Source organism: Neopsephotus bourkii, unplaced genomic scaffold (genome assembly GCF_033783945.1).
Source record: "Neopsephotus bourkii isolate Nb327-2 ecotype Australia unplaced genomic scaffold, CSIRO-AGI_Nbou_v1 NB_1749, whole genome shotgun sequence".
Taxonomy (NCBI): domain Eukaryota; kingdom Metazoa; phylum Chordata; class Aves; order Psittaciformes; family Psittacidae; genus Neopsephotus; species Neopsephotus bourkii.
In genome coordinates this window covers 2,861,542-2,886,632 of record NW_026902223.1, presented here as the reverse complement: position 1 = coordinate 2,886,632, position 25,091 = coordinate 2,861,542, and the positions used below count along the sequence as shown (strand labels likewise).

Below are 25,091 nucleotides of genomic sequence, written 5' to 3'. Positions count from 1 at the left end.
GCCATCCATACACCAGGGTGTACATTAGTACATTTGTAATCTGTAAATTTAGATATGCTGAATACAAGAATAGCCTTTTTCTTCCCTAGGCACCATTCTGCCAGCACAGTTAATGGTCTGGGTGCTTGTGAGAGGCCACAAATTCCTGTCTTCCAAGGCCAGCCGTGGCCCTGAGACCCAGAGGGTCTCACTGCTGATGGGAACAGCCACCTCTCCTCCCTTGCCCCAGTGGCACAGTGATCCCCACAGGATTCTGAAGGTCCTGGAGTGCCTTGTGGCTGGATGTAGCTATCCCAAGTCCCAGCTCTCCAGCTGCACTCTTATCCCACCTGGCATGGAGATCAATGGGGAGAGGCTTTGGCAGGCTGAGCTCCATCCACCCCTCCACCTGACAGCGCTGGCGGGGAGCTCCTCGCCAAACACAGGCTTCAGCTTTGCTGATTGTAACCCTGTCTGAGCCTGGGCAGGTTTTCCACCTTCCTGGAATCAACAAGTGATTCTTCTCATTATAGATAAGGGGTTGTCATGGCTCTGATAAGCGAGGAGGTGCTGTGGCAGGTGCCACAAAGACCCGCCTGGGGCAACGGGGAGTTTTGGTAGGAGGAAATTGTCAGGGTGTATTTAGTTCATTGTGATCAGTAAAATGAAATGGATTTGACTGGTTGTACAAAGACCATAAGCTTCTTCATGTCACTTTTGTCTATAGTAGTTCTTAAACATTAAACTTATACAGCATTGAAAGTTATACGATGATGAAAAATGAGGAGAATGACAAGAGTTTAATTCTCTTATTGCAGATTGCCTAAGTATTCATTCTTTTGATTTCAACAAAAGCATCAAGGCCAGGTTGGACGGGGCTTGAAGCAACCTGTTCTAGTGGGAGGTGCTCCTGTCCATGGCAGGGGCTTGGAACGAGATGAGTTTTAAGGTCCCATCCAACCCAAACCATTCAATGATTCCATGATTCTACCCAGAGACGTGCAGGGCAGTGACGGTTCAGCTCCTTGGGAAGAGCACCAAGAGCTCATGCTGGGATTTACCCAGTGGTTATTGCCTGTGTCCTAATAGACATGGGAACAGTGAAATCTCTCTTCTCATGCACGAAGGAAATAAGGCATTTTTGATTCTGATATTCTGCTTGTGTGTTTGCATGATCTCCAGGTGGTTATGGTGCTTTCAGAGGTGGTAAGGGGGGTACAGCCATACAGAAAGACCTGGACCCTCTTCTACCTACTTCAGTTCAGACCCGACTTTCCTTATGTTTGATGGAATTGGGTTGCTGATGCAGTTTGAGAAAAGTAGATGTGTTGGTCAATCAGTTTTTAAACTCTCTCCTACATCAAATACGGCATGAGAACCATTTTGAAGGTGCTTGTAAACCTGATAAGAACTTAGACTCAAGGTTGGTTGCAGTTCTCTTACAGTTATTAACATTTCTTTGATCATTTTGGTACCAAGTAGTGTACAAATGGCAGGAGTAGAAATGTTTTTGTACATATTACCTGCTCTTTATCTCTCTTTTACCCTGCTAGGTAAGGAATTGCCAGTGGCTAGTAGCTGGCTTCACTGTCCACAAAACAAGCTCTGGTGAAAACAACTTGAGTATGGTTACAGCTTTATTTGTGTGTTTGATTTACTTATTTTATTGATTTTGCTTTGTTTCACTCTCTGTAAAACCCCGCAAGAAGAAGGCATCATCATAACATTTGTCACCGGTGCCGAGGGAGGTGACCCTTAGCAAGGTGACACATTATTCTAGTGCCACTCACAGTTCTTGTGTTACACGTAACAAATATGCTCGTTTCTGGTGCACTTGGAAGAAAAGGGATACAACCTCCCTCCTCCTGCCAGCCCTCTGCTTTCTGCTGCAACAGTGCTCTAATTGTGCTGGTGACAGCAGATACTCCTGGTACTTGCCCAAATCTCTGCTGACGGTGCTTTCAAACCAAGAGATGATTTTGCTGCAGAGGAAGAGATTTTATGGCCACCAGAAGAAAATATTTGCAATCACTAGAATACTTTGCAGCGTTTTATTGAATTTCCTGAAAGCCATCACAGCTTTGATTCCAGCGATGAGCAGTCTTGATGGAGACTGTACATGGGATCTGATTTATTTCCTTTAATTATCTCAATGCACTGCAAGTCCTTCCCAAATCACAGAATGTACTGGAGGCACCACGCTACTAGATTATACTTGGTCTTGTTCTGAGGGTACAAAGGAAAAGGCGTCAGATATTGCATGAAAAAGTTTCAGAACACAAGGTCACTTTAATTCAGACTTTTTTTTCCAAGGAACTATCTTTTCTAAGCTTTGATATTTTGCTCAGAAAGGTCATTTCTTTTAAGCCTTTGTCATTAAAGGAGACTTGTTCTTTAAAGCGTGCTATCAAAGGGTGCAGAAATTGCAAGTTACTGAAACTGAAACACATGATCAGTTTTAAGTCTTCCCACTACAGCCCACTTAAAGTTCGATGTGCTCTGGGACTGGTGGCTCCTTTGATGGAGCCGGTGGAAGATGTGCAGTTGGTCAACTCAAACCAAAAAAAAGATAATCAAATAACACTTTTCCTCCCTAAATTAGATCTCATTTGGTGTGAAAAAGCATTGAATGGACTGAATAAGCATCTGATCCTGCAAAAACGTGTCGTGTGTGAGAGAAGTACAGGGAGTGCGCTGTGTTTGGGAGCAGCTTGTACCACTTAGCCATAGGAATTACGCAGCTCCAGTTTGTGTTATCTGACATTTGTAATAATGTAAATAAGGCAAGTTCCTGGACAAAATATCACATATTTACCATTTGCTACCACAAGACGATCTCTCCTTCACTGACAAACATGGGAAAGAAAAGAGTGAAGATCTTGTGTCATGCCCTTGTTTGCAGCCCCTGATCCTGACCTCTGCTGATGCAGCCTTTATCCCATGAACCTGTATTATGTCAGCACATGTATCACACTTAGTCTCAGCACTTAGGATTGAAAACAAGGAAATGTGTATTTGGAGAGAGAGCGAAGTAAAGGAATACCTTTATCTCAGCTGGGCAGTTAAGTTATAGCACAATACTCCCAACTTCGTAACATCCATTAACCAGATTTATCTTGTTCTTCTCCCATTTGAAACCTGGTATCAAAGTTTAATACTGGGCAGATTTGTCCATCATTTCAAAAGAAGGTTGTGGGTCCTAATTCTGTTGGTGTTCTTATTTAAGCTAACCTAATGCTGACGTTCACTTTGTCCAGTTTTGCCCAGAAAGGCTTAAAGTTTTTATTCAAATTCTAGGCCTAGAATCCATAAGAAATCTGTCTTTCAGAGTGATCCTGAGCTGAAACTGAGGATTCAGTAACACCATCCTTGTCTCTTCACAGAGGATCAATGCTGAGAACTCCTGGAAGGTGCAGGTCATGTTTGATGAGGTTTAGTTGACAATCCATGTCTCCTTAGAGGTAGCACCTACCCAGTAAGACTCAATACTGATATAGACCTCCACCATTAGCTGTAGAACAGCTGTAATGGTGTAACTCAGCTGTTAGCATGGTTAACTTGAGGGATTTTGTCTGCAGTGGCCTGTGGATTCACAGGTGACTTCCAGAACAAGCATTTTTAGAAGAGAATTCTTCAGAAGTGGCACTTTCTCTTTAAATTCAGAGCCCACCTAAATCTCAATAAGTTTTTACAGAGTCAGGCTCTCATTCTGCATCTAAGGGTGGTGGAGAAGGAGACCAAAGAAGGCTAATGACTCCATATGGATTTTATGAACAGTCAGAGCCTGGATGTTTGTATGGCTGTGTTTAATTGTGCTCAGGAATAATGTTACATCTTCTGAGACGTATCGACACTTGCTTGTCATCTTGTTTGTTCATCCCTGTTGGATGAGCTCATTGGGTGACTAACTTCAGTATAGATTTGAATCTACAATGAAAACTGTGAATGAAAACCCTGATTTTAATCAGCTCTTCCTCATCTTCCCTGGGCTGTAGCAGATGGAATGTCACTTGTCCCAGGTTCCTGGTGGAAGGAAAGCGCAGTAGTCAGTGAAGGGATGGAGAATTGGCACTGGGAGGCAGGAGCTGCATACCATGGCACAGGACTGGTAACACTGGGTCTAACGTAAAGACCCTTGGGCATTCAGATACCTGAAACATACTGTAAATTCCAAGCTGGCACTGTATGAAATTCAAATCCTTCTCCATAGTGTGTAGCTGAGTATTGCAGCAAAATGCTTACTGTAGGGTGCTCTGAGCACTAGAAAGGATGAGTTCCTCAAGCACTTGTTTATGGAGCTCATGGTGCATTTATGGCACCAGGAACCTGTTTAGCACATGATTTGGCCACTGGGCATCCAGGCCTGATCCAGGTCCAGAGCAAACATTCAGCAACTCCATTTACCGTTAATTACTGCTCATAATAGAGCTGAATATTACAGCTGAAATTGTCAGTGACTTCTGCTGAGGAGCTCATGGTGTGTTGGACTGTCCCCCTCTTACAGAGCAGAGTGAGCACGCCAGTCAAAGGTGGTTATGGAGACATTTCTGAAAGTCCTCAAAGCAGGTGGTGTGAATTTATCCACACTCATATTGTGTTATTTCAACTCTAAGTGGAAATAACACAAAATCAAGTGGTTGCCCTTGAAATAATTTGAGAAACATCTTCCATTTTTAATGCTGTTTGTGGCAGCATCTGAACAAGTGCAAAACAATAAGGACCTACCAGACTGCAGACAAAAAGCAGGAGGACAAACCAGTCAGTTCTGTGCAGGGCACATCCCACCTGAAGCTTTGGCCTTACTTCAATAAAGCCCATGTGCAAACACTTAACCTTAACCCTGCACTTAACTCCAGGCCTATCCCCATGCCTGCGTGTGCTAATAAACCTTCTGGGGGTTTCAGGCTCACAGCTGGGTTTGATGAGTAGCTTCTGCCTTTAGTGCAGTTTATACCTGAGCTAGTTTATGCTGCCACTTACCTTCCTCAGAGCTAAGGCAGTCCTCTAAGGAGCTGAATTCTGCATATAGAATTATTTAGGTTGGAAAAGATCTTTAAAATTATTGAGTCCGACCACATCTTTACCTTCAGCACTCCAGGAGCTTTGCATCCAGCCCTCTGCATCAGCATCTCCAGCGTTGCTGTAGAAAGGATCATGGGAGCATCTTGTATGCACAGAACAATGGAACATCTTACACTGCAGTGAGTTGATGGGGTTTTATAATGGTAGAAGCAGCATTTTGTGTGGAGCGGGTTTGTGTTTTGGTAGGACATGGTGATGTGTTGGTGGAATCAAGTTATTTAACCTTTCTGATGGATCTAGTAAAGGCTGTACGCTATGTTCCTTCCTATATATCTAGTGGGAGTTGGTATTTTTCTCTCCAGGCAATGCTAAACTGTACCAGTGTGCTTCATTCTATCTTTGCAGAGGAATTGCCTCTGCAGTATACATGTGGGTTTTTGGAAATGGTGGCTGTGGTTATATTAAATCTATAGAGCAGCATGGGAGGTGCTTGGGGGAGGAGGGACTCATAGTCCTTTGTCTGCAAGTGCTGTTGTTACAGAAGATGCTGGGTTTGGCCAGATAGTCACTGTAAGGTACATTGTTGTTGTAAGGAAGAGAGTGGGAAATGCTAAGCTTAAACTGAAACAGTGTTTCTAAATTCATGTGACTGCTTAGAAACTTTCTGATTGATGTGTGCAGCTCTCTGGATCTACAGACCTTTATTTCTCTTTTTCATATGGTGACCATTTCTAAGTAAACTTACATGTACTCATATGAGTGCTAGCTGTGAAATAGCTGCATGGGTGCTTAGAAACTTGCATTTAGAGATCTAAAGACCAAAATGGACTTAGGAGTGGCCCAGGGCCACCACTCCTAAAACTTCCCTGAATTAATTTTCTGCTTCAAATCCAGTGGGTTTGGCTGAAATAAACCACCTCTACTAGAAAAAGAACTATTTCCCAATATTATTGAATCCTCGTCTGCATTCTTGCTGACTGTGATCAGATCCTTTCTGATTAAATCTTTTTAAGCAGAACAGACCAAGTTCTCTCAGTCTCACAATTGCAGAAGGTTGTGATTTCCTGGTCTCACTCATCATAATTTTCTCTAAGGTCTCATGAAAATAATACCCAGTTAATTCAGTAGGGCATTATTGAATAGACTGAAATTAATTCTGTGATTCTAATTATAGCACATTCAATTAAATCTATCTTTATTGAGCATCAGTCTTTTATCCCATTTGGAATTGAACTTGGGGCATAAGTCAGTAATTGTGTATATTTACCTTTTCTTTTTAATTTGTCATGATTATGTTTTGAATTCTACTTTTTGCTGCTTTGACTCCCTCGTTGCACACTTTACTTGCCTGCAATACTTTTCCGTTGCTATAAGAGCATAATTACATGGTATGCATTGGTTTGGTCTAGCTAAAAATGTGTTCTGAGGTTGCAGTTATCAATCATATTTTACAAAGTTGACTTTTCTTCTAATTGTTTCTAAACTGGTGAAAACCAGCTCTGTAAAATGCATCCCATGCAAGTGCAAGCTCAGATCTACACTGAATGGGCACAAAAGACTAGGCTTGGGAAACAAACAGAGCACATGCAGTGGAGGAAACATCTCCCTCACTTGCCTGTGGTGTGATGGCTACTGCCAGTGTTGGGGTGAAGGCTATGGTTAAAGGTGCCTGAAATCACCCTCTTTATTTGTCCTGGGAGTCCCTGGAGGCTCCTGCAGATGTTTGTACCCCTGAGGTCGCAGCCTTTGCCCTTGCTTTGTGGTGAGGAGCCCTTCCAGGGCGTGTTATTTACTGGGCAGGCAGGTTAAAGCCTTTCCCCTTCTCAGTGTGCGTTTGAAGCTGTGTTTTCAAAACAGCTCTGGGGTTTGATGCTTGCCTTGATTTGAATGCCCTAAGGGCTCTTTGATTGAGACTCTTCACAACCTGATGTTCTCCAAGAAACCCAAACACCCTCGGTAATTAACAATGTGCAATTATGGATGCTTTTATTCCTACCCTGACCTGGGATACAGGGCTGTATTTATTCTGTTGGAAGACTAAAGGAGATTGGACTTGGGAGTCAGTCTGGATCCTCCTTTGGAATGGGACTTTTGGGGGGCTCAGGCCACAGCTGACCTTTGGGAACGAATGGAGCAGGGGTATTGCACCCCAGCCAAGTTCACCTTTTAAATCTGCAGTCACCTTTGGTTTTAGCCTGTTCTTGCCTATGGGGAGACAAAGGCCACATCCTGGTGGGGTGTTATTTGTCCTGCCAAGGCAGGGAGGTATCAGGGTTTACACTGAGCAGCTGTAGCTCCAGAGAACACAGGGATGAGACAGAGCATTGCAGGGAGGACGTGAGGGCTGATGTATTTACAGCAGCGCTGCTTCCTCGATGTTCCTAAGACACAGATGAAAGTAAAACTGGCAGCCGCTCCCCGCGATGCAGATCGTGCGCAGAGGTAATGCCATGTTCAGCCGTGGTTATGCAAGACACTGCTGCCAAACCATGTTTCCCTCTGTATGTGGCTTGACAGAACGTTGTGTTTAACCTCAGACTAGATGGGATAAAACACGGTTCTCTGTCAGGACTACAAATTCATGTGTCTGTCTGCACCTATAGTCTATCTCCCACTCCTAACTGGCTATTGCTATCGTGTAGACAGGTGGAATACTTTCAAGGGGACATAAGAGCCTAAAATCTTGATCTTTTCAATCTGAATTAGGTTCCTAAGTCAAGTGACAGCTTTTAATTTATGCACCTAAACCATTTAAACACTTAGAAAAATGCCTTCAGTCCCTAAGGAATGCCCTGCAGCGGCTTGCTTGTCAGCTCAGCCCACATCTGCTCATACCCAGATGTTGCCCCAGTTAAAGCAGGCTCTTTTTACTACTGAGTGTTACATACGTGTTCAAAACATTTCATAGAGCCCTGCATGGGGGTTAATGTGTAACAGGGCTCTCGGCTCAGCATCTGTGAAAGATGTCCAAGGCAAGCCCATCCCCAGTGCAGAGCTTTCCCATATGGAGAAGGAGAATGGGGACCCAGCTCCATCCCGTGCTGTCCATGTATGGAAAAGCTTGAGTGCTGATGGTCTATAGCTCCCCAATATAACGGTGTAATAATTAACAACAGCCTCTGTGGTTACATGGCACCTTCTATCCGAGAGGCTCGCAGCGCTTTACAAGCCTGTTGCCCTCAGACTTGCGATGCTGGGTCCAAGAGCCCCATCTTGATAGATGATCTCCTCGGGGTGGATTTGTGGCAGGGAAGATTTGTTGCTCAGGCTTTGACATGTCTGTTTGAGAACTCGGATCCGTGCTTCCGCTGAGTGCCAAGAAGCAGGAGCTGCTGAGAGGGCTGCAGCAGATCTTGCACTGCGTGGGCCAAGGCTTGAGCAACCCTTTGTCGGCATCTCTTTATTGTCAACTCTAAATCTAGCCCTGCTCAGCCACTGCAGGAAAGAGCCCTTGATAGATAACACCATTTATCTGCTCTGAGCCTGATGAATAACCAGACATTGGCACGCGCAGCCAAGCACGATGTCTTCTCAACACAGCCTTCTTGAGGTGCTTTCATTTCAGGGCTCCTCCAGGACAGCACAGAGCAGCCCCTGAGCATCCTAACAAGCCCCCTAATGAGCTTTGTTTGGGGGCTGCAGGCACAGCTGCTGTGGGGACAGCTGGGAGACGCTCGGAGCTCCTGGGCCCTCTATATGGATGCTCTTGACCTCTGAGGCCTCTGAAACTCCATGTGGCTGCTGAGGACACTGGAAAGGGTCAACCCCCTCTCTGCACCCCCAACAAAAGGAGAGGTTTGGTAGATGCAGCCAGGACCAGGCAGTGAAGAGATCTTAGAGGGAGATGAGGAGGAAAAAACATTGATTTTCAAGGGGCATGGATTTGCAGCACAGCAAAACTTGCTTGAAAATATAGGCTGGGAAAAGCCAGCTACCACATCAGCCACCCTCACTGGATACCCAGTAAGTGGGGCCAGACGGGTCGAACGGGGCTCGGATCCAGCCACTGCTGTCCCTGCAAAGGCTCTCGCAGCTCTCCCGGGCAGCGCAGGGCAACTTTGAACCCCCTCCCCATCCCCATCGGCTTTGTTATCCCTGCTATTGTGGGGCTGGCGGAGCCAATCCCCGCCAGCCCTGATTCAAAGTCCAGGTGCCAACCAACTTGAACTCTCCAGCATCCCCGCCGTGAAGCAATTATTCCCTCAGACACATTCATTGTTCTCATTACACCATAAATTGTGAATGAATTAAACATGCACTTACCACTATGCACCACAGCTGTCAAGGAAAATAACACACAAATACACATGGGGCTGGACCCTACTCCTCTCCCAGGAAGGTTTGCTGCTTGCAGGGAAGGAGGCAGCAGCCGAACTTGGTGGAGCTGGTGTTTATGGCAAGACCAAATTGCTGTTCTCAGTTACAGCAGTGCAGTGCAGGGCTATCTCCTTTGGATTTGAGGATCTAATAGTTGCTGTTTTTTCCTTTTGGCCACATTTATATCACTGTTGTGCAGAGGGAAAACTGGCCCCTGAGATTTCAGAGGCCCTAGTTTGCCTGTGGCTTATGGGGCACAAAATCCTGGCATGGGTATAGGAGGACAAATGGGGTATCACTTTGAGCCCATGGGATTTCACTGGATGTGACTGGTAGCTCTGAAAGAAAGGTGATTCAGAGTGCCCAACTTCATTTGGCAGGGCTATATTTGCTATATATATACATGCATGTACTTTCCCAATGGGAAGGAAGGGTGTTTGTTTGTTTTCTCATCTCTGCTCCATGTCCATGGAGTTACAGAGCCGGGAACAGTCTCCTAGCAGATGAATTCCCTGCTCCAAAGAGAGGACCTGGACCTGGCAGCTACCTTGAGGTACAATGTTGGGATTCACCAGACAGGATTACAGAGGGGGCTTTTCTTCCAAGCGCGGGAGCTGGAAGTTTGTCTGCATTTCTCTTCTTGCACCGCATCTCCAAGGAGGTTTTCACTTTCTAAGAAGGATGTTACCCACTGAGCTATTCATAGCAGCTAAATGAGAAAAGGGGTTAATAAAATACATGCTAGAAGAAAGAAAATAAGATTAGAAGGGCTGATGTTTTGGCTGTGAGGCCTTCTGTGGGCTGCGGGGAGAGGAGGGGGGAAAAGGAACAAGATTATTATTTTCTTTTCTCTAGCTCAAAGAACTTCATGGCCAGAATGGCACCACTAATCCAATTTTCTTTCTAACAAGTATTTTATCAACGCCTCTTTCTTTCCCCCTTCTCTTCTCCTTCCCCCAGTCTCTACATTGACATATCATTAGTTGTATTAAAACTATAGAGTTTCAGCTCGTGGTGTCTCTGCTCTGCAGAAGCTTTAGAGGGGGGCTTGCAGGACCCCCAAGACTGTGCACATCTCCCCCTGCACACGCAGTCACTGCATTTCTGGGCACCTGGTTTTCCCTCGCCAACCACAGAGGAGTATCTTTTACAGGCGCCCGGTGCTGTTTGGCAGAGGATCAGATAGCAGCTCCACTGAAAGCAAACAGCCGCCTTTCCGAGGGAGTCAATATTTCGCAATGTGTTACTTCAGTGTTATTTATTATGAACATATTTTCCCTTTTATCCGGGGATTTGCCAACTCTTTGGAGTCACAAAACCTCCCCGCGGCCTCGCCAAGGGCGGCTGCACCTCTCCTGCCCTCTGCCATGTGAAGGGGGACCCAGGGAGGTTTTGCTCAGCCCCAGCTCCCCTCTGGAGAGGAGGATGTTTAGCAGGAGACGGGGATCACCCCCTGCTCTTTTAAAGGCAAGGGACACCTGAGGTAGAATCATGGAATGGTTTGGGTTGGAAGGGACCTTAAAGCTCCTCCAGCTCCATCCCCTTCCACTGGAGCAGCTTGCTCCAAGCCCCTGTGTCCAACCTGGCCTTGAGCACTGCCAGGGATGGGGCAGCCACAGCTTCTCTGGGCACCCTGTGCCAGCGCCTCAGCACCCTCACAGGGAAGAGCTTCTGCCTCATGTTCCATAAAGATGGAGATTTGTTTTTCACAGTGGGTCATGCATCAGAGTCAGGAGAAGTTGCAATAGGACCAGTCTGCCCCAGTATGTACATGGTGTGGTGTCTGAGGGGGGGCCTTTTGTGACAATAGAGGAAAGAATAAATCGTGGGGAAGGGAGATGCTCTCTCTTGTTATCTGCCTTCCCTCTTATATCTGATGCATGGAGGAAAAGGGAGGTGTGATGGAGAGAGGTCCTGAGGCTCCTCAGAATACATGGTGGCACAATTTGTGGCACTGTTTTGTCCCTTTGTCAAGGATTAAGGAAGCTGCTCCTCTCCCTGCAAGGTTTGCCTGGGTCTGGGGCAGGACCTGAGATAGGACTTGTCCCTCCAACCAGCTCTTGGGGTTCAGGCACTGGTGCAGCTTTTGCCCAGGTCAGTCCCAGCCCCCTGGGCTGTGATCTCCTCTATGGTATTTGACTCTGTTCCTTGATATAATGGAATTAAGTAATAATCATAGTGCAAGAGGGTACATCACTGCAGCCAGCCCTATCCTATGGGATGGGACTCAGCCTTCCACAGGATGAGCCCGTGCTCCCCACAACACAGCCGCTGGGATTTCCAGCAGCAAAGAATGCTCCCAAGAGCCAGGCTGTGCCCGGACCATCTCCAGGCAGGCTGACCAACAGTGTTACTACAGGAGCACAACAAGAGCTTGGAAGTGTTCCTTTCTTCCCTCATTACCTCCCTTTGCCTGAGTATCCCGGTGCTGATGATTGGCCAAACATCAGAGCAGTTGGAGCAGGAGCCAGTGGCTCAGCCACACTTTGGGATTTCTGCTTTGGCAGGAATCAGCCAGGACAAGATTCCCTTTGGTCCTCCTGGGTTTGTGCATGCGGGGCTCTGGAGGCGGAGGAGCAATGGCCCACGGTGCCTCCGTGTATGAGGAGCCATCTCGGGGTGTTCCCATTTGTTTCTAAGCCTTCTTGGCACTTGTCTTCATTAGAAAACTAGGCTGTGCTGGAACATGACTTTGCCTCAGCATATTAATTACTGGATGATGAAGATAGGTCAGCAGTTAAGCGTAGACAGGCATGGTCATGCCCAATGTAACATCAGGTGCTGGGAGTTAATCCTGCAATTCCAATCGAATTCACTGAGGACCAGATGGTGCGATTCCAACCAACTGACTTTTTTCAGTCAAATCTGGATTTTGGTGGGAAATCTGGTTTTCTACAAACACAGGAGTTTCTAAATCGTGGGGTTTTTACCCTCCATGGAAAAGCTGAAATTTTGGCCAGTTTTAGCCAAAACCCAGAATGCAAATCAGAAATGCAGCAGTGATTCATAGTGGTTGCCATCCATAGGGATGCCTTGTGCTGCCATTTCCCAGCCACGCACGTGCTCCTCTGCTCCCCCACGTACTCCTCGTCCAAGCACAAAGCCCAGCCTTTTGTGGGAAATGCATCTAAGTCTATGCAACAGCACAGAGTGTGAGACAAACTGCAGCTCCCATTTGTATTGTAGTTAAAAAGCAGCTCTTTGCTTGCAATATGGAGTTTATCAGGATATTTTTTTGAAGTCAGCATAATTTTCTTTAGAAATCCCTTCCTGCCAATCCTTTTTCAACTGATTTGATGCACAAAGACCAGCAGGATCCCACTTAACTAGCAACCAGCCATCCAGTCCAGGCTGCAGCAGCACAAGCATCCTCCTGGGTGCCTCAGCATCCAGCCATTCCCTTCCTGTCCCTGCAAGCCTCAGCATCCCACATCTCGCTGCACTGCTCTTGGAGGTTTCCTTATCCTCAACATGGCATTTGATGTCCCTGGCTGGTGGCACCTCTTTCACCACGCCTTCTGGTGTGCTCCCATGGTGCCAGCCCGCTCCGTGGCCACCCCTCGCTGGGCAAGGCTCCTGCAGGCGTGCTCCTTTGCATCCCTCAGAGCCTGTCATTAGCGTTTCTCAACCAAGGCCTTCTTGTTAGTGACTGGGGCCAGTGGGAGCTTTAGGTGAAGGTGGAGCCAAGCCAGGAGCAGATCCTCTCCTGAAAAGTTATAATGAAAGCAATAATGGTTGGGTCCTTGAGCAATGCCCGCCTATGACAATCGTTGTCTGGAGGCTACCTTAATTACGAAACAGTGTTCTCAGCCTCAGGCTTCACAGTCTCGGTGCCTTTATTCTCTCTTGAGCAATATTTTATTGCTATTGTCCTCAACCTATTTCATACAAAGTCCAGAGTATCTGAAAGTTATATGCAATATATGTTTGTTTTCTATTCTGTTTGCACAAATTTCTTGTATTGTGTTTTGGGTTTTTTTTTATCAGTATCTGAAAGCCTAAAGCTGGGATTATCTAAAGGATTATAAGAGAATTAGGCACCCAAAGCCAATTGATTTTTCACTGTGAATTAGCCAAGTGTATTTGGAGGGGAGACTTTAGTCTGCGCTCATGGTTTCAGGTCCACCTTGTACCTTGTTTGTAAAGAGACCTCAGCACCACTTATATGGTGCCAAAGCAGGAGCAGTCACTAAGAAACTGCAGGTACAAGGAGGTGGATGTGGCCTTGGGACTTTAAACTGCCTTTGAAAAACCTCCTTCTGACTCCCTTAGGCTCTTTTGAAAACGCCACTCGGAGTTACCATCAATTTTGATAATTAAGCACTGATTTAATTTTAGAGTAACAATAATTGTCAACATTTTCCAGCCCAAGCACCTTAAATTAGACACGCAGATCCAACCGTTGGCACCGCATCAAAGCGGCGCGCAGTGATGCTGAGCACACGCGGCTCTCGCTCGGCGGTGGTGGAGGTTGTGCTCAGGACTTCAGAAAGCCCAGGCCGTTTGGACTTGATCCCCTGCCAAGCTCGGCGTGCTCAACATGCATTTCAACACCTTGCTTTAGGCACCTCGGATTAGAAAAGAAATAATCATAAAAAAGAAATTGGCCAGGAGTATTACAGCAATTTTTCCCCCTGACAGAGTGAAAGTGGAGGGAGGTTGGATGCTTTGCATGGCGGTAGTGCTGGGACACACGCTGGAGTCCTCGTAGGGTGTGATGAGGGATGTCGCCAGCATCCTCGCTGACAGGGAATGGGTAAGACCAAGACAGGTCATTCTTTAGCCCCTTTCTCTGGGCCTGCCTTCCTCCAAGCAGGGACTCCTGTGTGCCATGGTTGAGGTGGGTTTTGGGGCCTTCTAGGTGGCAGAGATCATAGAACCACAGACTGGTTTGGATTGAAGGGACCTTAAAGCTCATCCGGTTCCAACCCCCTGCCATGGGCAGGGACACCTTCCATTAGAGCAGGTTGTTCAAATGCTGATGCATCCTATGTGCGCTGGGGAGGAATCGCACATCTGGTGCCAATGCTTGGCACAGGGACCCCTTGCTTTGGGATGGGGGGCATTGCAGGGGACACATCTGGCTCCCTGCTGGGTTCGGCAGGGTGAGGTGCCATGGCAGACATCAAAGCCGTGATTAAGCCAATACTTTAATCGTATCTCCGTGCCTCATTACTCGTCCTGTGCCTTTGATGAGGGCTTCACCTCTCGGTGCTCTCCCCACGCCCAGCCCCACCCTGAATTAGTGCTTTTGCTTTATTTTTAGCAGTGATTTGGGAATTGCTGGGGCTCCTTTTTGCTTTCTTTCGTTCCCCCTTTTCCCCCTCTTTCTTTCCTTTGTTTTTTATCATTTTCCTTTTGCTTGTTGGGGTGTTTTCAAGGCTCGTGTCAGAGCTCCTTGTCCCCCCAAACCCCCAGCCAGCCGTTAAGGGAACATTCACACCTATTTTCCCTGCCTTGTCTCCCCTTTATTCTTATGAAGCTCTCATTGATTATTGCCCTTAAATTCCTCAGTCCGGTCATAGATAAAAGGATAACCACTTCAAAGCAAAGTGTTAAGAGTTTAACCTCGAGCTAAAAGAGTGGACAACAAGGTAATTGAGGGTAATAACTGATCACAGACCTACTTTCAAAGGCACATGCAAGCCTCACTTTCAGATGGCTTTAATTTTATTAACATTTGTAGCAGCTCTAGATGCTTTTGAATCATTACAAACTTCAAAGCTTGAGGTAACACTCCAAATGGAGAACCTGACACCAGGGTTTTTGTTCAGACCCACATCATATTGATAGTCTCTGTTGCAGGCATGTAACATCTCTTCTCAAACTATAAAAACCTAGATGAAAAAAATATTGCCAATAGAGAAGATCAAAGCCTGAACCTCCCTTTGAATGATCCCAAAGAAGGCAAAACAGAAAACAACATGGGGAAAAAAAATAATGTATCTATGTTATTCTAAGTATCTTTATCCATGTCTGCAGAAGCGGATGAGCAAGGATAATTCTCCCTGAGTTTTATGAAGGTATTTGGCTAATCATCTGTTTCTTTTTGGGTGTTTGGAGCTGGCCCTTTTGCTCTCGGTGCATGAGGTATTTAGACCCAAGAATGTGGGAGCAGCACCTAAAGGAGCAGCCCTGACTCAGCCGGGAGCGGAGCCATGTGAGGTCAACATGAAAAATACATTTAGAAACTGAACACGCACAGACTGAAATCAGGATTTATAAGAACACCCCGAGCCCTCCCATCTCCAGTTGTAAGAGAACAGTCACCTGTAGCTGTCAAGCTGGTTTACAGGTAATGGGTCTCACCCCCTTGTGTCAGTGGGCTGTGCCCATGGTCACCCCGATGGGTTTGCCATGGGGCTCCTTATGGCTTGCCCCAGTGCAACCCTTCCTGGGGCCGCACGGTGAATCAGCCCCAGGAATTGACCCAGGGTATAAATAGCCTCTTTCTTTGTCTATTTTTTGTGCAGGGGAGGGTTATTTTTAACTGGGTGAGTTCTTTGAGCTAATGCATGAAGCATTCACAATGAAGGGGTGGCCCAAGGAAAGGGGCTGTCCCTGCTGCCAAAACACGCATCCCAGTGCCCCTCTGCAGAGGGGTTGCTGCCACTTGAGGCTGGTATCGAGGCTCCATGGGCCTCCAAGTAGTCAGGGAGAACATCCCCAGCTGCTTCAGCCTCTGTAAAGTCATAAAAGGAAGAAAAAAATCACTTGTTGGGGTTTATTTCTTACTGGTTTCTGGTGGTGTGCAGCAGGTTTATATCAGTGATGTCCTTTCCTCCTGTGTAATAGCAGAAAGAAGTGTTGGGCAGGTTATTTTTCAGTGCGCTCCAGGACAAAGGGCTGGGTTTGAGTCCAGAGTATTTAACAGTCTCTCAGCTGCTGAGCGGGGTTGTTCCAGTTGTTCTCCCTTGCTCCAAACTCTGGCTTGGGAATGCAAAGCCAAACCCTATGGGGCCCTGAAGCACGGTGGCTTTACTACAACTGTTGAAGGCAAGGGCTCGGTGTTGATTAAGCCCAGGTATCTGGCCCGCAGGTTTTTGTCATTTGACTTGCAGCCACGCATGGCAGATCAGCATTTCCAGTGTTGCTGGTGTCAGGTGTATCACATAAGAGTCTCATCAACAGCAGATGTCAGTGAGTATGGGCTTGTGGAAACTGCATACTTTTAACTGCATTAACTTCAGTTTTAGCCTGCACTGATATTACATTCTCTATGGACTGAAATCAATTTAGTATAAGCTGTTCTCTCTGTTTGCATGCTAGGTATGTTCCTGTGTAATGAAAGGACAATGGTATGTTGGTTATATCGATGGAATTTATGTTATTGTCTAAAGTTATGGCTAGAATAATGAGCAGTTATTTCAGCACTTCTGTTGTGCTTTTAATGAGTCTATTATCAGTTGCACAGCCGGGGCGGGTAGATGGGACCCAGCACTAAAACATATGTTCCAAATGCCCAAGGCAAGCTGTGACCTGCAGATCTGGATCTGCACAAAATGTGCTCAGAAACTGCTGCTTCTGGTGCCACTTTGTGTGTGCTGCTGCCCATGCTGGTCTATCCTGGTGATGGGCATCCCACTGAGCATCCTCCATGCCTGGTGGGAGTGTGGAGCAGCAGGTGCCCTCTTTTCCTGGGAGATGACTATCATTCCCAACTCACTACAGTGGGAGACATGGACTGTGGCCATGTTCTCATTTAATTTAACCAACAAGGCATGGGAACAGGGATCATAGTCAGTTCCACTGATAGAAGCCCTATTCCATAATGCCATTTCCAAGCAAAACCCTTCATGCATGACTAAGATGATAGGAATGCTCTCAGTGTGAAGAGGAGGAAAAAAGGCAGCTTATTGGAGCCACGTTGGGAAGAGAGGGAGGAAGCCTTCCTCTGAGGACTCAGTGAGCAATGTGGGGATGAGGCTTTCTCCATGCAAAGTCTCCTTTCTCCAGGCTGTATTTCACACCTGCACATACAGGTATCCTTAAATACATAAACATATATAGATACATATATATAATTTCTTTTACATTCTCAGTACTGGTCCACTTTATGAGAGGCAGAGTGGAGGCATCATCCTGCTCCTGACAGCACCACAAGGGCTGGAGCCTCATACCCTTCACCATTCCCCTTGATACTGAGAATTGAATGGACAGGCAGAAACAAACCAAAACAGGTATAATTTAAGGGTACTCAGCTTTTGACAGTGCACCTAAAAATAACTGTGCATAAAGGGTTTGGGGTTTTTTATCCTCTGGATGTGAAAAGTTTTCTTTGACTTTGAGATCCAAAAGTTTTCCACTAGTCAGGAAAGCCTGTTCACTCATAAGCGTTGTCTCTCCTCCTGCTTTTTCCATTATCATCATCCTTGCAGAGCTGTGTGGATCAGGATACTCAGGGTCCTGCTCTATGTGTGGGATGCCCAGTAGCAGGCAGGGGTCAGATGCACTGTGCCAGCCGAGCAAGCACCCTGCTGCATAGGAAGGGTTAAATTCCATGCTTGCAGCTGCAAAGCCCAATTTCTTTATTTCCTGTTAATGACATTATTGCCTACATAAAACCATTGAAACATGTTTCTTTCATTTGTTTAATTTCAAATTCTGAGCACACTAGCTGGAAACTATGTTTAATAGTTAAACTCAAAACATTTGGATTTCCTTTCCTCGCTGAGATCTGCAGTGAGTACACTTCATACTTAGTTGGGTTTTTAAGTAACCATTTTTACACAGCTATAGAAGCCAGCCAGAAAACAAAAAGGATTATATTGCAGAGTCAAATCACATCAGTTCAGGCTAGTAACACATCATATATTTCACTTCCTCCGCTCTTGTGCCAAGATACCATCAGGCCCAACTCGTTACCAAGCTGGCCACGTTCTCTTCCAGGAGCGTCCAGCCTCTGCAGAAGCAGGGCCAGCACACCCTGCTTGCTCTGTGCACGCACAAAAAGGACTTCCCTGAGCAGGCATGGAAAAAAGTTCCCGTTTCCATGAAAAAGCAGGATGGAATCTGGCCTTGCTCGCACTGATGCTCCCATCACCTCCCCTACGTCCTCCTGCTGAACCTCATGTGCCAGGTTCTTGCTGCTAAGCACCCTCTGGGCAAGGGTGAAGAGGGAGCGCAGGGTAGGCAGGATGAGTGCTCATGTAGATGGATCCGAACCATCTCAAAGTTAAAAGGCAGTCCTTAAATCTGAGCCCATCCAGCAGATAAAGATCCAAGCTGCCAGAGACATGTTATCTCTTGATGGTTATAGTGAACTGCCACAACCTCTGCAAGGAGCAGGGGGGGTTTGGTCTTCAGGGTGATGGACACCTACAAGCAGTTGCATCAATTTTGACTTCTTGCATGGTGGCACGTCTAATAGTCACTTTATAAGCACTCATGGGATTAGTGGATGAGAACCCCAATGAAAACTGGGCATTAAACCACTTTAGAGTCGGATTCTCCTTGGCACATGCATAGTGTGCACAAAGCAAGCCCAGAATCAATATTATCCCTAGCAGAAGCAGTGAGCAGAGATGGAGCAAGGAGGAGTGTGAACCTGAATGGGACTCTCTTAGGAGTTATCACTTGATCCTGACAAGAGGGCCACGCTCAGTGCCTCTGCCATAGCATCATGTGTGTGTGTCCCCAGCAGCCACAGCAGGGCTCAATTTTCCATCCAAAAAATCCATATTTGACTAAAAAAATAAATCAGTACCACTTAAATGTTGCTTTCAAGGGTGCAGTCCGGGCTCTGTGTTGCCAGTGAAGAGCTCAGCTGCTAGGACTAGAGAGTATATAGCATGGCTGCATACCCTGGCTGTCTTGTATGCACCCCTTACTCCCATCCCAGTGTCTTGTAGACTTGGTTTCTTGCTGGTTGCTTAAACAAGAAGCCAGCAGACAGGGCAATGTCTCCTTCATGCATCATGAGCAAGGGGATGTGGAAGAAATAAGCCATTGGAAGTTGGTCATAAATATCCTCATCTGCTTCTTTTGCCCCCACCCTCTTTTCAGTCCCTGTTCAGTGCAGGTGAAGGAAGCAGTTCAGAAATGTTAATAGATAGCCAAGTGCTCATGTGAGTTTTATGAGCCCTCATCGAACAGTTAATGCTGATACGGTGCCCCTTTTAAGTCTCAAAAGTCTGGCCAAGCGTGTGCAGATAGCAGGGAGTGCGCTGAACAAAACATCAAGGCAAAAAAGTCTGTAGGGGGGAATGGAAATGTTAAAAGGATTATAGGAAGAGAAAATGGATCGGACTTATCTGGCAATACTGGGGAACAAAAGTATGTCGGTTTATGAAATGAACTTCAAATCCCATAAAACTAATTGTGTGTTTTCTTGTCTTATTTTTGAGCATCTCTGGCAGGGCTTTTTCTTTTTCCCCTCCACTGCAAAAGCATGTCTGCATGTGGATAATACTCCGTGCTTGTATACAGAGAGATTACACAGCCGATCGGGTTTGTAGCTCTTAAACTAATGATGTTAAACTAGTTTATATTAAGAAGAAGAAGCAGCAAACTTCAAAGGTTCGCATGTGGGTTGCAAACCTCTCATGTCTTCTGTATACAAGGGCCTTCCTCTTATTTTGATCACGACTGTTCCCAGCACTCCTGTTGAAATCCTTGCCAGCCTTTGATCTTGTTATCAACATGACCACCAGTGTGAGTGAGCACCGCCGCTCGCTGTGTGCGACAGAGCAGGGGACGGCACCCCCAGCTAACACCGCTTTGGGGTTCGGGTCCTCCTGTTGAGCGGGTCCTCCTCGGGATGCTCTTATCCCTGAGGAATCTTCTGGCCTGGATAATGATCTAGGCCCTGAGACCTCAGCCCACCACAGCTTTGCATTTCAAGGTGGGGAGAGAAAAGAGCGCTGCTCGCCCTCCTCTTGCTTGGCCAGGGAAGGGGAAGCAAAAGGATGGAGCAGGGAGAGGTTGGAGAGGTTTGGGGGCTGGTGAGAGGTGTGCATAGAGAGGAGGGAGCTCAGCATGCTCATTTCATATTTCATTCATATATTCCATCCGTGTCCTTGTGTTTTATGGTAGATTTTGAGGTGCATCAGTAAAACTGGTGTCAGGCAGCAGCAGCAGACCCTGGCCTGAGCAGGGGCTGCCCAGGGTTTGGTGCCATCTCTTGGCTTCATTGCCACTTTGGTATTGTTCATCAGGAATGTGCTTCCCTGGTCTTTGTCTCCCTGTGCATAGTGAAGATCTCTGGTATAGGACTTGTAGTTCATGAACAGCACAAGCTGCTGTTTAGGCATGACTGTTATTTGCTGAGGCTGTTAGATCTGATTGTGCTCCTCGTGCCGCTGTCATCTCCTCAAGGCCACGTATAGGGGTGAACAGAACAGCCCTGGTGTGGTCCTTAGAGCCTTAACTGGTGTTTGACCCAGTTTTCTGCAAGACAGCAACAACCTGGAGACATCTCCTTTGGTGCAAGACACCAGCAAAATACCTGCCCTGTGGGCAGAGGAGGCAGTGATGGAGCCAGGTCTGTTGTGTACAGTTAGGACAAGATGGGGTGTTGCATTATGAGCCCAATGAGTGTGCACCGGCACATCTGTCACCGAGAGCGATGCTCTTGGGCTGGCACTTGACTCCTTAATAGCTCCCATGGAATTTTCTTTCCTATTTTTTTACTACCTGCTCTAAAAAACAACAACAAAACCCATTTCTCTTTATTGTGCACCTTCACTGCAAACTGACTCTTTTCATCTAAAATTATTCCTTTTTGGTGCCACAATCTGACTTCAAGCTTCTTTGCACTGCCTGTGAACGTGATGCAGAGCAGCAGCAGCAGCGAGGAAAGGATGCTCTTGGCCTTTGCAGTGGCACTGTGAGGGCACACAGCTGGGTGACAGCACTTTGTACAGCTTTTTGCAGTCATTTTCTCACCCATTTACTGGTATTTTCATCTAAAATGCAGAAGGGCCAGGAAACAAAACATAAATAGTTAATTTTCCTTCTGTTCAGCCTGGGAATTCAGATTCAAGTTTAGACTGGAAAATCAGAAGGAAATTCAAAGATTCTCTGCTTTCTTGATGACTGCAGCCGCTACCTGAACACAGAGATTCCCTGTAGATCTACGAACAAGGGCTTCCAGAAACTGATAAAGATGAAGAACACTCTGGAAGACCTTCTTGTCCCTGCCACCGCCTGCCTAGTTCATCGGAACGCTTTCAAATCTCAGGCACTACGTGACTCTTCCCTGTTGGCAGGAGGAGAAAATAGACTCCCTGACTGGACACGTAGAAGATGAACGGGGCTACTGTGGCTTTGGGAGGACAAGCTGCTCCATGGGCACTTCCACACAAAGCCATGTCCCCAGGGGCTTGCCCTCCTCTCATTTCATTCCCAAATTATCCCTTTCTGATGGTCATGAAGAGGATGGTCATGAAGAGGATGGTGCATTAGACAGGTCGGTGGGAGGGCTGCTCCTCTGCACGTCTGATCCCAAATAATGCAGTAAATTAAGTACTGGGATGAGACTTAATGCATGTATTTAATACAAGTACTTGTTGCATGGTGCATTCCCAGGGCATCAGTGCAGGGCAGTGTTATTTATTGCACAACTTGGAGAAAACCAGTTGGTTAAATGACATTTTTATGAAATAGAATGAATGACACTTAATGAGATTTACTTCCAAAGTGGAGAAGTCCAAGGTTTTCAGCCTCCATTATAAAGGCTTCGCTTTCCATGCTGTAGTAGTGAATGGGACTCAACTTTCTATGCCAGTATTGTTTCAAAGCACCTTAAAGATGTAAGAGGCAGGAGGTGATCCTCCAGCTTCTGGTGGCTGGAGGTGTTCTCACTGTCACCATCACAAGGGGTCCAGGGGACCCCGGCCATGCATCTCATATGGCTCTGGCATAGTGGCATGTCGATACTTGGCATCATCAGCAGCAAATACATTAGTAATGCTAATAGTTCCTAACTGCTTGTTGTGCCTAACAATGGCTTTTACTGCTCTGCTCGTGGGGTTGGCAGCACGTTTGCTCTCCATACCCAATGGTAGCCATTCCCAGGCCTGAAAAATGTGTAATTGGGCAGCAACAACAGATTCACCCATGTTATTTCATATGATTAGCCCAGGTTATCCAGTCCAGGCACCCAGTAATATGCGTGGCTGCCTTCTCCCTGCTGTGCATGGTGCTCGGATGGATTCATCCATCCCGGTGCTGATGAAATCGCAGCTTCAAAGGCTGCCACATCCAGGGCCACTGCGACATGCGGTGTTTTGCTGTCATCTTGGTGGAGACAGTGGTTTGAGCAGGGCCTGGAGGAGAGGAAGAAGTGGGGAGCTCTTCATCGCAGGGCGAAGCCAAGCACTGTGTTTAGTGATGTTGCAAACCAGTTGCTTTTCCAATGGCTTGGTGGGAAGAGAAAAGGATGGGTTTGTGGCTGTCACAATGGTTGTGGTGCTCCTGTTCAGGATCAGGTTGAGCCCCTGGGACTTTAGTTGGGGTTCCTCTGATGTGCTGGTTGCAGGGGTCCCTTTAGGCTTTACAGTGGGGTCCCCCCGCATTGTGGAGACACAGGAGGGTGGCAGGAAGGAGGGAGCTGGTGGGGATGACCTGCAGTGGTGGGAGCAGGCTCTGTCTCAGCTCCATTCCTTGGTTCTGGAGGTGTTTTGGGGCTGGCATGGGCAGCTCTGACTCAGTGCTGGGGGGACAGGGCAGTGAGTGTGGGGAATAGGGATTTTTCCTAGGAAAAGTGGGATCATGGGGTGCTGAGCCCAACTGCAAGCCTGGGTGCAGGGAGACATGAGTCTCCTTAGGTGGTGGTGCCCACGGTGGTCCCTGCCGAGGGGCTTGAGGAGCAGGGGTTGGCACATGGGATGTTCTGCTATTATATAGAAATGCTTTCAAGAGTGGGGCTTGATCCCAAAGTCTTTACTCAGGGATGTAAGAGAAAGAATCTATTTGGGGCCTCTGCAGCAGGCTGGGCTTTAATAATGGTAATCATGGTAAGAATGAAGCAGGGTTTGGAAAGCTCACCCTTATCCCTGCTGTAGCGTTACCCTCCATCCTGCCCTGCAACCCTGCACATGGGGCTGTGCTCTGAGAAGAAGGGAATGGAGCTGCAGGGCTGAGGTGGAGCAGGGCATTGCCAGGGCCACAGTGGGCTCCACCAGCCAGCAGGGAACCTCTGAGCCTTGTGCCCAGCCTCGGAGCAGGATGGGGAGGAGGGCAGGAGCCTCCTTGGATCTGGAGGGCAGGTTTGGGGGCCAACCCCTAATTAAAACCTTTTGTGCAAAGTTAAAACCCCTCCATTCCGTGTCTGTTAAATATTAAACAGATGGAGGGGAGATGTGAGCACAACTGCAGATGGAGATGTGCTGGTGTGCCGGTTCTATGGCAATCACGTATTGTTTAATTAGCGCAAAACCCATGCTTTGGATTATTCATTAAGAATTAATGATAGCCGCGGACCCGCCCCGTTTGCTCTCTCCGATCAGAACTTTTCGCTAAGTTTTCACGCCTGGCCCTGGCCTCCCTCCCCGCAGCCCTAAGGGGGGCCGGGGGCCGAGGCAGCGCGGTGCGGCCGCGGGGCGCGGAGCGGCGCGGAAGGATGCGCCTGTCCCTTTAAGGCGTGGGGGGGGCGGCGGCGCGGCGGCTGCCGATCGCTTCCCTTTGATAAGGTCCTGGCAACTCCGTAACCGCTCCGGGATGGGGAGAAAAGGGGGTAAAAACACCCCCAAAAATAAACCCAAGGCCGGAAAATACAGTTGTTTTCCTCACGAATAATGACCCCGTATTCACCCCCGCGGTAGCGCTTCCCCCCGCGCACACCTCGCGCTGAGGATACCGGGGCGGCATTCCCGGCCGAGGCGGTGTGTTTGGGGTTTGTTCCACCTCGCGCTTCTCCTTCTTCATTTCTTTCTTATCTTTATTTTTTTGGGCCTGTTTTAACTCTTTTTGTGTGCGTGCGAGCGGAGCGGAGCAGCGCTACCGCCCTTACAGGACCGCTCCGCCGGCCTCCGCTTTGATGCGGGGAGAGCCCGGGGGGGCGGAGGGAGGAGGAGGAGGAGGAGGAGGAGGAAGGGGGGGGGGGGAGGGACCTTCGCTTTTGTATTTAAAATAAATAAAATAAATAGGCAGGGGCGGGAGGCGCGGATCGCAGTGGGCTCCTTCCCTCGCCGCTCCCCCCATCGCCCCCCCCTCTTCCCGATGCTCTCCGATGCGGTTGCACCGCCGGGGAGGAGAGGAGGAGGAGGAGGAGGAGGAGGAGGAAGGACAGCGAGGGGCGCGGGGGGAGCGGGGCCAGCCTGCGCGCTGCTGCTGCCGGCGGAGAGCGGCGGGGCCGCGGGCGCGCAGCGAGCTCCGGCTCCGCGGTGAGTGGTGATGGGGGGGGGGCGGTGTTTTGCTGTAAAACACGGGGGTTTTCATTAATTAGAGCTATTTTCGGGGATGTTGCGCGCTCTGCGGAGCCTCCGCGGGCGCGGCTGTTGCACAGGGCTCGCAGATCCAAGTCGCTCCGGACTTTTTCCCTCCTTCCCTCCCTCCTTTCCCCCCCCCCCCCCCCAGCTGCGGCCCCGACCTCCCTCCTCCCCGCCCGTCGCCATTTCTGGAGCAGGTCATTTTGATCATTATTAGTGCTTTGCCGCCCGGTTGCGCTCGGGGCCGCCCGCCCCCCCCCCGGCCCCTCTCCGTGTGTTTCCCTCCTACGGGGCCGGGTGTGATGGCTCCGGCCGCAGGATGCCCCGCAGCGCGCAGGTACGGACCCCGCGCCTCACCCCCGGTGAGGTTTTGGGGACGGGGGTCCCGGTTCCAGCATCTGC

At 47.9% G+C, this 25,091-nt stretch overlaps 1 protein-coding gene across 2 annotated transcripts in view; it reads left to right on the top strand.

Moving 5' to 3' along the window:
- CEP112 (centrosomal protein 112) overlaps positions 1-25,091 on the top strand; it is a 184,197-nt gene that overhangs the window by 158,551 nt on the left and 555 nt on the right. The window contains exon 28 of one of the 2 annotated variants that reach the window (XR_009729034.1): positions 90-791. The exons of the other annotated variant lie outside the window; for it this stretch is intronic. The gene's annotated coding sequence lies outside the window, so the exon portion shown is untranslated. Of the gene's footprint in view, positions 1-89; positions 792-25,091 lie in introns of those variants that run through there. 2 annotated transcript variants of the gene reach the window in all.